This window comes from Cervus canadensis, chromosome 9, assembly GCF_019320065.1.
Source record: "Cervus canadensis isolate Bull #8, Minnesota chromosome 9, ASM1932006v1, whole genome shotgun sequence".
Taxonomy (NCBI): domain Eukaryota; kingdom Metazoa; phylum Chordata; class Mammalia; order Artiodactyla; family Cervidae; genus Cervus; species Cervus canadensis.
Window position 1 is genome coordinate 79,107,759 of NC_057394.1, and position 15,534 is coordinate 79,123,292.

Consider the following 15,534-nt stretch of genomic DNA (forward strand, 5'->3'; position numbering starts at 1 on the left):
GAGCCATGGACAGCAGACCACACTACCATGATTGATACACGGCAGGGCCCTGCTGGACGCACAGATTTTGCATGCGTGCTAAGTTGCTTCAGTCGTGTCTGACTCTCTGTGACCCCATGGAATGTAGCCCACAAGGCTCTTCTGTCCTTGGGATTCTCCAGGCAAGAATACTGAGTGGGTTGCCATGCCCTCCTCCAGGGATCTTCCCCACCCAGGGCTCAAACCAACTTCTCTTATGTCTTCTGCATTGACCAGGTGGGTGGGTGGGGGAGGGAGGTGTTCTTTACCACTAGTGCCCCCCACGCCCCCCTCCCAGGAAGCCCCCACTAAAAGCTCACACAATGTTGCTCTCAAGGTTCTACCAACTCACTGGAGTTTCCTTCTCTAGTATCAGTTGCTGTTGCTTTACACATAAGGACCAACCTTCCGGAGTTTCTGATCTTCCAACCTAGATATTTTACTAAATTCAAAGGCAACAAGCCTGTTGTTGTTAAGTAACACAGGGGTCAGATCTAAGGTGTGACAAAGCCTTTGCGAAATTTAAGAGGAACCAAAAAATTCAGTAACCAAGATGAATATATTTTTTAAATAACAGCTTAATTGATATGCAACTAACATGCCATAAATTGTACCATTTTAAAGGGTGCAATTCAGTGGTTTTAACAGACTCACTAAATCTGTCACTATCAAATTCGAAGACATTTTCACTGTCCCACAAAGAAACCCTGTCCCCATTAGCAGGTACCCCATTATTCTCCCTATGCCCAACATCTGACAACCAATGATCTATTTTGTCTCTACAAATCTGCCTTTTATGGATATTTGATATAAATGGAACACATAACATGTGGCCTTTTATGTCTGGCTTCTTCCACTTAAAATGTTTCCAAGTTCACACATGTTGTAGCATGAGACTGTACTTCACTCCTTTTTATGAATGACTAACGTTCTATTGTATGAACATGCCACATTCTACCCATTCATCAGCTGATGGACACCAGGACTGTTTCCAGTTTAGGGCTATTACACACAAACTGGTGTATAAGTTTTTATATTACACACAAACTGGTGTATAAGTTTCAATTCTCTTAGGTATATGCTTAGGAAGGAAATTGCTGGCTATATCATATCTCTGTGTTTATAACTTGAGTAACCAGCAACAATTTTCCAAAGTGGCCACACTGTTTCACAGTTCCACCAACAATGGATCAGGGTTCCAATAGTCATCAATACTTGGTATTGCCTGTATTTTCTATGTCAGCCATCTTAGTGGAGAGTAGTGATTATCTCATGCTTTTCATTTTTTTCTCCCTAATAACCGAGGTTCACCACCTTTTAATAAGTATAATAGCCATTAGTATATCTTCTTTGGAGAAATATCAACTTGAAGTCTTTGCCCAACTTTTAGTTGGGTTGTTTATCTTTATATGGGCTTCCCTTATGGCTCAACTGGTAAAGAAACTGCCTGCAATGCGGGAGACCTGGGTTCAATCCCTGGGTTGGGAAGATCCCCTGGAGAAGGGAAAGGCTACCTACTCCAGTATTCTGGCCTGGAGAATTCCATGGACTATACAATCCATGGGATCCCAAAGAGTCAGACACAACTGAGTGACTTTCACTTTCACTTTCTATCTTTATATAATTGAGTTGCAACCATTCTTGATCTATTTGGTATATAAGTTCTTACTACATACATAATTTGTAAAAATTTGCTCCCCCCTTCTATGGGCTTTTTGTTGATGATACTCTCTAAAACCTATTTTTATGAAGCCCAACCTAAATGTGTTTCCTTTTGCTACTTGTATGTTTTTGGTATCATAGCTAAGAAACCATTGCCTAGTCTAAGATCATGAAAATTTACTTCTGTGTTTTCTTCTAAACGTCTTTTCATTTCAGCTTTGACAATTTTTGCCTCACTAAGTGAAATTTTGTTCTCATACTGTTTCGGAAAAAAGGAATTTACAGAATGTCCTCATTCTAACATTCCAGAGGTGGTTCCAAGATAAATGATATCTTTAAAATTAAAAATTAATGCAAAAATATTCACGGTGAATAATATCAGAAGTTTAAATTAAAACACAATCAGCAAAATTTTTAAAAAATATGATCAGTAACATGATTAGTCATCATATGCCCTATTGGAGTCTTACACAAAAGACTCTTATTTTTTTTTTTTTTTTTTTACAAAAGACTCTTTTAAAATGTGTCTTTTTAAAATGTTTGCTAATTAGTTCATGAATTTTTGCATTATTTTTAATTTTTTAACCATATTAAAATATTGTTTATTTTTATTGCTTAGGTTTTTAGTACCCCCTTAAACTTTGTGCTTGAGGCAACTGCTTGACTCATCTCTTTCTAGTCCCAACCCTGCACAAGGGTGATTTTCAGACCACATATCTGTTTTCTTCTGTTTTAACTCTCCAAACTGTTCTAACTCACATTTATACTCCATTACAATACCTTGGATAGTTGTCAAAATGATAATTCTAAAACAGCAGAAAAAATTCAGTATGAAGTTTGCGAGCAGAGCACAAAGTAGTTATATTAAACTAACTTCCTCTGCTGGTAGAAGCATATTGACTTTCTCAGTATAAAACATATTACTAGCTACCAGTGGAACTAAAATTTGTTAATACTAGAGTCTTTAGGAAATTAAATGCAATTTTTGGCATGTCTGTCATTCACACTTCCTAAGATATTATTCAACATGAAGACAAAACGCATCAAGCTTAGAAATATTCATTTCAACCACAATTATTCTGTTGCATGATTTCAGTTCTCAAATTGGCTTCCCCATAAAATAAACTGATAGAAATATAACAATTAGGTACAAAAATATGCTTGGTTTAATATGCAGCAACATTTACAACCTGAGAAGGCAATTATTTGTGTGTAAAGAAGGGTTGTCTGCCTTCAGAAGCTATTTTGAGTAATTTCAAACAGACTCGTACAAAGATAATTAATTCTGGATGATTTGAGATGACTTCTCTTACACTGTCATTTAACAGCAATAGTGCTCACATTAAGTTTTCAGGACAGTATTTTGCAGTAAGTCTGGTCAAGCATAAAAATTTAACTTCTCTATGAAGTGTTCATTATTTGCTTCTGCTGTTTCTTCGCCTTTCCTTATAATCCAAGGCTCTGTACTCCATGCTTCACCCATATTACTTTTGAAAAGCATTTAAAACCTCTATATCAATATTAGCATGTTTCTGGACAAATGCATTTGCCTTATTACAGTCTTTACAGAAGCTAATACACTATGTTGGCTTTTCATTTCTGCAGGTGAGTCAAAGTTCTCCAAGTCAACATCAACCTGTCATCAATCTTGGCTCAGTCCTCATCACATGCACTGTTGCCTCACCTCTAGTGACTATGTGTACACACTGCTTTGTTTGGCTAAGGAAACTGAACTGACTGGTGCAATGAGTCTGTAGGTACACAAAGGATCACAAGACTAATAAAGAGAAATCTTGAAGGGTCATACAACCTACCTGCTACGGGACAGGAGAAGGACATCGACCTAGAGAACAAATGGCAATCTTATATTTTAAAAAATCACTCAACAGACTGAGTTAACAATCTCTTCTCCTATCTAGTCTAAACTCTGGCAATGAAACATGAAACAGAAATAAGAAAAGAAACCAAAATAATAATTACCTACAAATGATATGATTGTCTACCTAGAAAATTCAAGAAAAATAACCAAAAAGAGGTTAGAATTGATCAAAGCTTGAAAAGTGCCCAGTTACAAGACTATATCTTAAAATCAATAGGTTTCCACACATAAAGTATTGATTAAATATATACTACAGTCTGAAATGTTTGCATTTCTCCAGAATTCATATGTTAAAAACCTAATGCCCCAGATAATGGTGTTAGGAGGTGGGGACTTTGGGAGGTGAGTGGATCATGAGGGCAGAACCTTCAAAAGAATGAGATTGCATGAGCGTGCTAAGTCGCTTCAGCGACTCTTTGTCCAATTCTTTGGGACCCCATGAACTGTAGTTGGCGAGGCTCCACTGTCCATGGGATTCTCTAGGCAAGAATACTGGATGGGTGCCATGTCCTCCTCCAGGAGCTCTTCCCCATCCAGGGATCAAACTCACATCTCTCATGTTTCTGTATCGGCAGGCAGGTTCCTTACCACTAGTGCCACCTGGGAAGCCCATGAATGAGATTGGTACCTTAATGAGAGGCCCCAGAGAGCGTCTGGCCTGCTCCTTCCATCAAGTGAGGACAGAGCAAAAAGCAGCCCCTAGAAGACCTGCCAGCACCACGATCCTGGGCCAACCAGAACCCACAACAGTGAGAATAAATTTCTGCTGTATACAAGGCGCCAGTCTGATGTATGTTGTTACAGCAGTCCAGAGGGACTAAGACAGTGTCATATAACCACTATGTATAGTATATGTAACTGATTCATTATGTAACCCTGATGCTGGGAAAGACTGAGGGCAGGAGGAGAAGGGGGAAACAGAGGATGAGACGGCTGGATGGCATCACTGACTCAATGGACACGAGTTTGAGCAAACTCCAGGAGACGGTGAAGGACAGGGAAGACTGGCATGCTGCAATCCATGATGTCCCAAAGAGTCAGACAAGACTTAGCGACTGAACAACAATTATGTAACAACAGCCAATGAGAAGAGGGCTCGCTTACAAAAGCTAAGGACAGAGTACAACACAACCAGGAATAACCTTCAAGCCCCCATTTTCCAAACACGGTAGGTGGCATGTGAAAGAAGCCTGCCATGTGAGGGACCACACACAGCAAGTGACAGGCACAGAGAAGATGTAAGCCCGCCAACCTCCTACACACACAACCTTCCAAATGCCACCTGTCAACCTCCTACTCCTGCCATCTTCCCAAAGCCACCTACCTGTGTGCTCATTCATTCAGGCTGCCCTTATGCTCCAACCTGCCAGCAAACAACCCAAAGAGACTTAATCTGTAAGGAGGATTTCCTTGGCTGTGTCAGGGACAGAAATGATTATTCGCTAATGGCTTGATGAAGTAAACAGCTGTGGATCCTGTCCCCCACCCTGTCCCCCACGCACCCCGGAAGGCTAGGCCTTTCTCCCGCAGAGAGTTCCTGCTTACTGCTCCCCTACTGGCTTCTCACCTTTTCCACTGAGGGATCCATGACCACCGACTGCCAGGTCAACACACGTCTTCTGATTAGTACACAAAGAGCGGCCATCCAAGCACACGGGAGCCTCACCGGCCAATAAGCACCCTCCCCTTCTCAAACCCTAACCAACCCCAACACCTTCGGGCCCTGGAGGTTCTCTGGGGTTCAGTTTCACCTCCAAAATTGCTCTAAGTTCTTAATATCCCCCAAGAAAGAGCCGTGTAGTTCCCAGTGTCAGCATTTTTCACTTAACCACCTGTTCCAAGGAAACTGCAGGAATCCAGGCTGAAATGAGACTCTCCTGCAAGCCCCTCTCCTACAAGCCAGTGGGAACCATCAGTGAAGACACACAACCTCCCCGCTACTCCTGGTTTATGTAGTGGTGTGGACTGGACTCCAGCTGCCCTGCGAGGCCCTCAGCCATACCTGATCCCAAACCAACACACCACCCAAGGCCCAAGAGGAACACAACCCCACATCACCAAAGAGGAGGGTCCCCGGGCAGGTCTGAGAAACCATCACAACAGAATTAGAGGGGTGGGTGCTATTGCGGGGAAGCCCTGGCCATGAACCTGCCTACAGCACCAGGCCCGCCTCATAAGCACCAGCACAGTTCCAGAAGCCAAACTAAAGTTTGGTCAAAGGGAGTGTCTTTGTGGATGGATGTTTGGATGGGTGGATGGACAGGTGCATGGGTGGGTGACAGGTGGGTAAGTGGATGGATGGGTGGTTGGGTGATGGGTGGGTAGTTGGATGGATGAATGGGTGGGTGGGTGGATGGATGGATGGATGGATGGATGGGTGGGTGAGTGGATGAATGGGTGAGTGGGTGAATAGATGGATGGGTAGATGGATGGGTGGGTGGGTGGTTAGGTAGGCAGGTAAATGGGGTGGGTGTGTGGATGGACAAATAAGTGGGTGGAAGGGGTATGAGGGTTGGTGGGAAGGGGTCAAGATGGTAAGATCTGAGGAATCTTAATTCAGATATGAAGTAGAAATACTTCAGAGAAAAGGAAAACCCACCACCCCTTTCAACAACCCCCTCTCAAACATTCCTGTGGTGGACATTACAGTCTTCATTTACCCATAAAACTGCTAATAGGAACAAGTCAGCAATTCATCCCAGCCCTTCCCAGCCTGCACTTGTTTCCGGCAGGATATTTTCCAGGCCTGAATTTGCTCCCTGTTTAGAATTCATATTAAAGACAGAGCGTAAGGAGTTTACAGGAAGGTCTCCTATGGAGCTGATGCTATCTGTTGCTATTAACTTTATTAATGAAGCAGCTTTTGGTAGTTCATTTTTTTCTCCCTTTCCCCTCTGCAGCCGTCTCTCTGAGATGTGGAAGAGCTTTAACCCACTTTCCTTCCTTACCCGCCTCCGTCTCAGCTTCTCTCTGCCTCCGGCTCACACTGAGATCCAAAAAAGTCCCTGTGTGTGCGTGTTCGCAAGGCAGAGCTGGTTCTCCAGGTTACCACCTGATTCCTGATAATACCACTCAGCCCTGGTATTAGCAATCTGCATTTTCTCGGCAGCTCAGCTACAATATTGGCCAGATTTTTTTTTTTTTTTGTCTTTTCATAAGACTTCAGATTTTGAAATAAGAAAAAGCATTTTTGAAAGTTAACATTTGAACATAATTAGGAAACAAGGGAGATTCAGGGTTTGTAGAGCCTTACATTTATGTGACGTAAGGGAGGTGAGAGGCAGAGAGTGTCTTCCTTATTTAAAAAAAAAAAAAAAAAATCCACAGTTACAAATGCAAACTTCTGTGGCCATGGGAGCACATTGTCAACGTCCCTCCCGGGGGCTTGGATGGAGCCAGAGTAACGGACCCTGAAGCTTAACATTCATTAGTATCCCAGTCAAGGCGCCTCTGCTGGGAGACACAAAAGGCTAGAGAGGTTAATACTGCAGCATTAAAATCTCCAGAAAACCGCTAAGCACAACTGTCGTCTCTTACATCGGTCCTCTGGACGCTATTCTTATCTCTCTTTCACAAACCTCCGTGCCTGCTGTTCCCTCTAATTTGGCAGCAGCGATTCATTATGAAAGCGCCTGTGCTGGGCTGGGCTTGTACATCCTTCGCCTGTTTGGGCTTCTCCGATCCAGTACTGTGTCAATTATGTAATAGCCAAAACAGGGAGTTTCACAGAATACGAAAAAGCATAGTCGCAGCTCTTACATAAGCCTTCACAAACCACCCATAAGATCCACCCCTAGACTGCGATATTGGGAATTACATAAGGTAGAAAGAAAACACTGACTCAGCAGCCAGGTTTATTTCCAGTCTTAAAGACAATGAAAGCTTTTTTGCACTTTTTCAGCTAGTCTGTATTCACTTAATGAGTGTTGAATATGATAGAGAGAATGATCTTTTAAAATAAGACTTGATTGTCTTTCCATGTAAACAGAAAGGAGTATCTTGACAACATGACTCAACATCACTGTCACTTCTGCACAGAGAAATGTCCCACTCCCCAACTTAGTCAACAGGGGACCATGTGTCCCGATAAACATCAACTACCAGGGGACTTCCCTGGTGGTTCAGTGGTAAAGAATCCAGCTGCCAACGCAGGAGACGCAGGTTGGATCTCTGAGTCAGGAAGATCCCCTGGAGGAGGAAATGGCCACCCACTCCAGTTTTCTTGCCTGGGAAATCCCATGGACAGAGGAGCCTGGTGGGCTACAGTCCATGAGGTCGCACAGAGTCGGACATGGTTTAGCAACTAAACAACAATATCAACTCCTTTGTGGATTTTTAAAAAATCAAGAAGATATTTTGGCAAAATACAGAAGTTAACATGCTATAATTCTTCAACATATCTCCTTTCCTGTACCATTTTTCTCTCCCCAGATTTCTAACCACTTATTTTTTACTTTCTTTAAACGACTGTAGCCACACCTTGGGCTACAAAGTGACAAATTAGAAGAAACGGTGCTATCCTATGGGTCTCACCTCAGCTACAGGTTAGAATCACTAGGGAGTTTAACAATCCAAATATCACAGCATCACCAAAACCCAATTAGAATAGAACACTGAGGTGGGGATCACAAAAGGAGGTGCCCAGACATCAGAATACTTGGTATTACTACTACTGTCTTCTTCCCTGAAAAAAAAAAAAAATCCATAAACACAAGTAGAGATATTAAAGGTTATTTAAATCTTTAATAACTGGCAGCTCATAATTACTAAGTTTCCATTGGCTATAAAAAATAAAATAAGTCACTATGTTAAAAACCACCAAGAATATCTGCGGGATCTTTTTTATTACTATCAATAGGTAGTTAAAGAATTTTCACCAAGTCTCTTAAGAGCCTTTACAAAACCTATTCTATTTTTTTAACGTTTTACAATTTTACCTAATAAGTTCAAAGAAAGGGCCCTAAGTTATCTTTAAGGCTATCTCCAGCTAAGACCATGCTCATCTTCCAGGAAAGTTTTGGTTTAAAGCCGAAATTGTGGCTCTGACTTCTCTTCACCCTCTTCAGAGATGCTCTGGTAATTCCTTTTATAACTTTACCAATGAGGAAATATTTTTTTAAACAGCACTTATATAACAGAGAGTACAGGCGCCTTTGGTATCCTGCCAAGAGTACTTCTTTCCGTGTTTGTATTTAAAATAGAATGGTAGTAACATCACTTGTGCGCCTGAAATTCCTTCTGTGCACAGGCTCAGAATGAAAAAAAAAAAAAAAAGAAAAGAAAAGAAAAAAAATGGATGTAGCAAACCGCTTTGCTGCTTTACCATTACACAGCTCAAAGGAAATAACACATTCATACTAAATTAAGACGAAGACGCAGAACAAATTATCCAAAGCTGGGGGTGTTGTTGGCGGGGGGAGGGGGGGGCTGGATGGAGAGGTAGGGATTCGGTTGAACCAACCTACCAGCCCTTCGAAAACAGAGGATGTTTAACCTGACAGCACGCGAAGGTGCCGGAGGAGCTGCAAAAAAAACCTCAGCCGGAGCAGGTGATGCAGGCAGGAGAGAACAAGCGCTCGGATGGCAGAAAAGCCCAAATCAACCCCGCGCCGCCCAGCGCCCCCGCGGCGGGCGCTCCCCGGCTCCGCGCAGGGTCCGAGAGCGCCGGCCCCGGGGCCCCGCCAGACCCGGCCGGACGGGGAAGAGGAGGTTCCGCTCACCTGGGTGGGAAAGAGCCTCGGGAGGTGCCCAGGAAGCCACGCTGCCCTGATGGAGAGGCTCATCGCGGACCGGCTTCCCGCACGCCTCCTCCGCCTCCAGCTCGAGTTTTCCTCTTTGGCGACAGGTCTGGACCCGGCCAAGCGGCCGCGCAGGTCCGCAGACGGGGGTGGGGGGGCCACAAACTTGCGGGGAGAAGCCGGCGGCGGCGCGGGCGGAGGAGGCAGGGGCGCCCCCCGCGCGCGGTCCCCGCCGCCGCCCGCCCACGCCCGCTCGCGCCCCGCTTTCACCCCGCGCCGGCACCGCCCAGGCTCGGAGCGCGGGGGATGTGGGGAGCGCGGACCCGGAGGCTGAAGCCCCACCACGGATGCAGCGGCCGCCCCTCCGGCCGCCTTGCCGGGACAAAGAGAAGCGGCGGGGCGGGGTGGGGTGGGGGCGGCGAATCGCGGGCCTCGGAGCGCGCCGCGCACCCCGCGCGCCTGGCCGGAGAGGTGCCGGCGGCGGGGACCGCGCGGGCTGGCGGGCGGGCGGGCGAAGAGGCGCGCTCCCCGTCCGGGCCTCCCCGAGACGCACACGCCGGGACCCGCGCCCCGCAGCCCCGCAGCCCCGCCGGGGAAGCCGCAGCGCCCTCTGCCGGCCCCGGGGCCGCCGTGCGCGCGCCGTCCCGCTCCGGCTCCGCGCCGCCGCGGCCCCCCGACGTCCCGGCGCCCCCGGGGGCAGGGGGCTCCGAGGAGTGGGGTCTGTTCTTCTCCCCTGACGACAGCTTCCAGTATGAATTTCAGCAGGAATTGGGGCCCAGCACCAGGAACGTGGAGGGCACTGGGACTCCTGATGCAGGAGGGGCCCCAAGTTGACCTCTGGAACGGTTTGCGGAAAGGGCAGGCGTTTCTTTCAGAGTCGGGTTTATCTGTGTCTAATAAACACCAAGTGCGGCTGACACTGGTAGAGGGGTGCTAGAGAGCCTCTCAGGAATAAATATGTTAATTTATTTCTCTAAGAAGTGCTCCCGGCTTCCCTAAGCAGCGCGCGTGGCAGGCTTCAAGAGGGGAGCCAGGTCAGAGGACTTCCGCTGCCTCGGGTTCAAATGTCAGTGGGATAAGCATTTGCCCTTATAAAAATGAAATGTGGGTGCTGGTCCCCCCCCCAATTAGAGGTGTTTTCTTGGTGGTTCAGTTGGTAACGAATCTGCCTGCAATGGGGGAGATGTGGGTTCGATCTCTGGGTCAAGAAGATCCCCTGGAGAACAGAATGGTCACCCACTTCAGTATTTTTGCCTGGAGAATTCCATGGATGGAGGAGCCTGGCAGGCTACAGTCCGTGGGATCACAAAGAATCGGACAGGACTGAGCGACTAACACTTTCACTTTCAACTTTTTAGGGGTCTTTGTCCTAACTACCACATTAAGCAGTATTTTACACCAGTTAATGTTTGAAGCACCGCTGGACTACTTAATGAAGGGAAATCAGGAAATGGTACAGTACCTTTTTTCACACCGCTGTCTTTTAAAATTATTCTAACAGATCTCCTGTCTCTTCGGGAAGAATCTAGGGCAGACTTCATCGCTTTTCCTGTCACTTTCAGCTGTTAATAAACAGTCTGATTCTCTGATATTAAAAAAATCCAGTACAATCCAAGGCAAAACTGTGGTCTCACTGCACCTGAGCCTGCCTGCCTCCCGCCTCTCCTGCCGGCCTCTAGCTCCTAGTGGGCCCAGAGCTCACAAGCCTGCTGGGGAAGGGAAAGGCCGTTTCCTTCTTTGTTCTACCTCTTCCCCTGGCTTCGTGCAGACTGGCTGCTCCAGGATGGCTTGGTGGGGAGCCTGTCCTGGTCCTGGCTTCCGGGTGAGCTTCTCACTGATCCTGCATCTCTGCAGGCATCACGTGTCCGAGCAGGTGGACCCAGCTGCCTTGCACCCTGTCCATCCAGGTCATGGCCACAGCCGCACATCCTCCTCGTTCCCTGGTCTCAGGCAGCTTTGACCAGCCTGGCTCTTTGAAGCCTACCATGTCGGAGTCAGGACTTTCTGAGGTCATACATGTCCCCAAGCCCCAGCTGACCCCTGCCAACCTTCCCAGGTTGTTCTCCAGACCCCTTTCTTTGTGACTGGTGAGCCCCCTCTCCCTCAGAGCACCCTATAATTCTTGCTACTAACCTTCTCTCTAATCACTCTCTCCTCTCCCTAAATCTCAGTTGAAAAGAGCAGAACCCTTACTCAGCAAAACCTACAAAGCTGGCCCAAGGCCTCTAGACACCTCTCTCTGTGGTGGCCACAGATGTATGCTTCTCACATTTTGAGAGTAACTGATGACGTCACATCTTCAGATCCATGGTGGTACTCACCCCTGGGTCACGCTTCACCGCAGCAGTTCCTCCATGGTGGGAGCACTAGGGTTGGGCCATTTCTGCCTCATGCAGGACCCATCTATGGGGCAGCCTTAATTCCGGAACTCCTCTTCATCCTGCCAAGGCTTTCTCAGAACTGCCCCCTGTCTGTAAGTTTGCAACATCTGGTTATTTATATTCAATCTGACAACCTCCATCTTTTCATTTGTAAATATGCTTTGTTTAATTACTAAATAACTAGTGTGTCATTATAACCATTATTTTTATAAAGAAAGCTGAGCGCCAAAGAAGTGATGCTTTTGAACTGTGGTGTTGGAGAAGACTCTTCTGAGTCCCTTGGACTGCAAGGAGATCCAACCAGTCCATCCTAAAGGAAATCAGTCCTGAATATTCATAGGAAGGACTGATGCTAAAGCTGAACCTCCATACTTTGGCCACCTGATGCAAATAACCAACTCATTGGAAAAGACTCTGATGCCAGGAAAGATAGAAGGCAGGAGGAGAAGGGGGTGACAGAGGATGAGATGGTTGGATGACATCACCAACTCAATGGACATGAGTTTGAGTAAACTCCAGGAGTTGGTGATGGATAGGGAGGCCTGGAGTGCTGCAGTCCATGGGGTCGCAAAGAGTCAGACATGACTGAGCAACTGAACTGAACTGAACTGAACTTCTGCTATATAATTGTGAACTTTCTACTGGTCTTTTTTTTTTAGTATCTTTTCTGCTTCCCTTAGAGTGATTAAGGGAAATTTTCCATTGTTTTATATTTCCTGTTATAAGAATTATACATTCTATTTTTTTCTTCCAGTAATTATTCTTGAGCTTGTAATATGAATAGGTAACTGGAAATTCTAAATTTTTGTATCTCTGTGCTTCTCTTGAACCATAAAGGGCTTTTGAACTCTTCAATTATCCTCTCTCCATCTTACATGACATCATGTAATATTTTAGTTGAATTTTTTCCTCTGCAAATTATTATTTTACAGTCAGTGTTTGCTTATTCTTCATTCTTGACTCTCATATCTTCTGGGATCAGTTTCCTTTTTTCTGGAATACATCATCAAAAATTCTTTGTGAACGCCTTTTGGTGATAAATACTCTTGCAGTTTGACTCCCTAAAGAAGAAAAGGTGTAATCACTCATTCGTGTCCGACTCTTTGCGGCCCCATGGACTGTAGCCCGCCAGGCTCCTCTGTCAATAGAATTCTCTAGGCAAGAATACTGGAGTGGATTGCCATTCCATTCTCCAGGGGATCTTCCAGACCCAGGAAACGAACCTGGGTCTCCTGTATTCTTTACCGTCTGAGCCACAGGGAAGCCTAAAGATGTCTTTATTTCATTTCCACCTTCACACAATAGTTAACCCATGTCCACAATTCTAGGTTAACAGTCACTTTCTCTTTGGGTTTCCGTTGCTGCTGCTGTGAAGTCAGCTGCCAGTTTTGTTGCTCTTCCTTTGGGAGCGACCCATCTCTTCTGTCTGCTTTTACCATCTTCCCATCATCTTTGTTGTTTTTCAGTTTACTTCTTCATGTCAAGGTGTGGATTTCATTTTACTTCTCTTTTCTGTGATTTATGGTGCTTCCTGCACCTAAGAATTCTTATCTTTTATCAATTTTAGAAAATTCTCCAACACTATCTTCTAATACTGATTTTCCCCATTCTATCCTTCAGAATTCCAATCACATACATATTATATTTTCTTATTCTGTCCTATGTGTCTGAGTCTGTTTTTCTTATTTAAGACTTCTTGCTCTCTTTGGTCCAGTCTCTCTGTCTCTCTTTCGCTACCTCTCTCTCTTTCCCCCTGCCTCCTCTCTCAGCCCTTTTGGAAAAGGACCTCTTACGGAATGCATCTCAGAAATATCATTCTGGGAGACATTAATCTCTTTATTCACTTACTTCCATTTCCAAATGATCAAAGGTAACCCCATGAGTTGTAACTCCACCATTCTTCCAGAGTGCACAGGTATGAGTGATGAGAAGTTCCCACAGGTACCCCACACCATGAAGTCAGATGTTTCTTCAGGGAACCCCAGGGCAGAATCTGGCTCTACAGAAGAGAAACTGGTCTAAGCCTCTTGGACTTGGCTGCTGCAGCAGTGGCTGGAGCCAATGGTGGGACCAAGAGAATTTAGAGGGAATCACATACAGAGCCCAATACAGACACTAACTGCATATTTTACAGCAGCGTAAACTGTTTGAGTCAGAAGTTACTTGCTTCTTCTTTCTTTCCTACATCTGGAAAGAGAATAATCACACTGGTCTCTGTGCCTGTCGAGTGGAAAGAGAAATCTCACAGTATGATGGGAAAAGCAGCAAATGTTTCTCAAATCAGAAGGTGTCCCATTGGCCACATAACCTAAGCAGGACACTGAGCTTCTACGAGCCCCAACGTCTCCATCTTTAGGGGGGATTATAACTAATGCTTTACTGACTTTATAGGACAGGATCAAAGCGGTAACAAATGTAAAAACATTTTACACGCAGCAAAATGCCCCAACAATATAATGTATGACAATTTATGATAATTGTAAACGATAAGGCTTATTCCCGGTGTCCTGGCCACTCTGTGCACCCAGGCCCCAAGCCAAAACTAACCCAACTGGGCTTTTGATAGGAAAAAAATCGATGTGAGATAAACGTTTGAGAGAAGGAGGGGAAAGATAAACCAGCTATGATGGCAGTTTTTGAAATGAAGTAGATATGTCACGGTGGTGTGCCTTGTCTCCTAACATGTAATTAGGGGCAGAGATGCGGAAAAACTGGAGTCCTTGTGCACTGTTGGTGGTCATTAAAGTGAGGCAGTGTTACAGAAAACAGTATGGCAGTTCCTCAAAAAAAGAAAGTAGAATTGCAATATGATTTAGCAATTCTACTTCTAGATATATACCCAAAGAATTGAAAGAGACTCAGAGATATTTCTATACCCCTGAACAGTATTCACAATAGCAAAAAGGTGGAAACAACCCAGGTATCCCACTGGCAGATAAATGCATAAACAAAATGTGGAATGTATGTATCATGGAATATTTTCCAATTTTAAAAAGAAAAGAAATTCTGATAAATGTAACAACATGGATACACAGTGCTATATATGAAATAGACGATCAGCAAGGACCTGCTCTACAGCACAGGAAGCTCTACTCAATATTCTATAATAATCTACATGGGAAAAGAATCTGAAAAAGAGTGGTTATGTGTATATGTATAAATGAGTCACTCTGCTGTTCGCCTGAAACTAACGCAGTGTTGCGAATCAGCTTACTGTGATATAAAATAGAAATTAAATGTTTAAAAAATGCCACAACATGGACGAACCTTGAGGACAATATGCTAAGTAAAATAAGCCAGACACCAAAGGACAATTATAAGAGTCCGCTTCTATGAGGTCTCTAGAGCAGTCAGATTCGAAACAGGAAGTGAAATGTTCGCCAGGGGCTGGAGGAAGAGGAGATGAGAAGTTGTTTGATGGGGACAGAGTTTCAGTAGTGCAAGATGCAAAGAGCTCTGGAGAGGGATGGTAGCGATGGTTCACAGCAATGGGAACACATGCCACAGAACGGCAACACATGCCACAGAACGGCATACTTAAAATGGTGAAGATGACAAATTTTATTTTACCACAATTTTTTAGAAATAGAACCCACAATCAAAATAGTATAGGAAGCCAAAGACGGTTTTCATAACGAGAGCAGCTGCTGCCTCAAGGATCAGAGGGCTCCTCCGTGCCTCCTTCCCTGGTCAGGCGGCCAGAGCCTGCAGGCTTTGGGACCTGCCCTGTGTAAAGGCTCAGGTGATACGTGTGGACGTTCCCATACATTGATAGGGACCACGCCTCTGCACACACTGCCCAGCTCCCAGGCAAGTGACCACATACAGCCTTAAAGCCCCGTCTCTCCTAAGCCCT

The 15,534-nt window shown here is 45.1% G+C and overlaps 1 protein-coding gene across 3 annotated transcripts in view; it reads right to left on the bottom strand.

Moving 5' to 3' along the window:
- Positions 1 to 9,417, bottom strand: part of MTUS2 (microtubule associated scaffold protein 2) — a 371,881-nt gene extending 362,464 nt beyond the window's left edge. For 2 of the 3 annotated variants that reach the window (XM_043477534.1, XM_043477531.1), the window contains exon 1: positions 9,280 to 9,417. The gene's annotated coding sequence lies outside the window, so the exon portion shown is untranslated. Of the gene's footprint in view, positions 1 to 3,494; positions 3,524 to 9,279 lie in introns of all 3 variants that reach the window. The other variant, XM_043477533.1, reaches the window with a different exon arrangement.
- Positions 9,418 to 15,534: the final 6,117 nt, after the last annotated feature.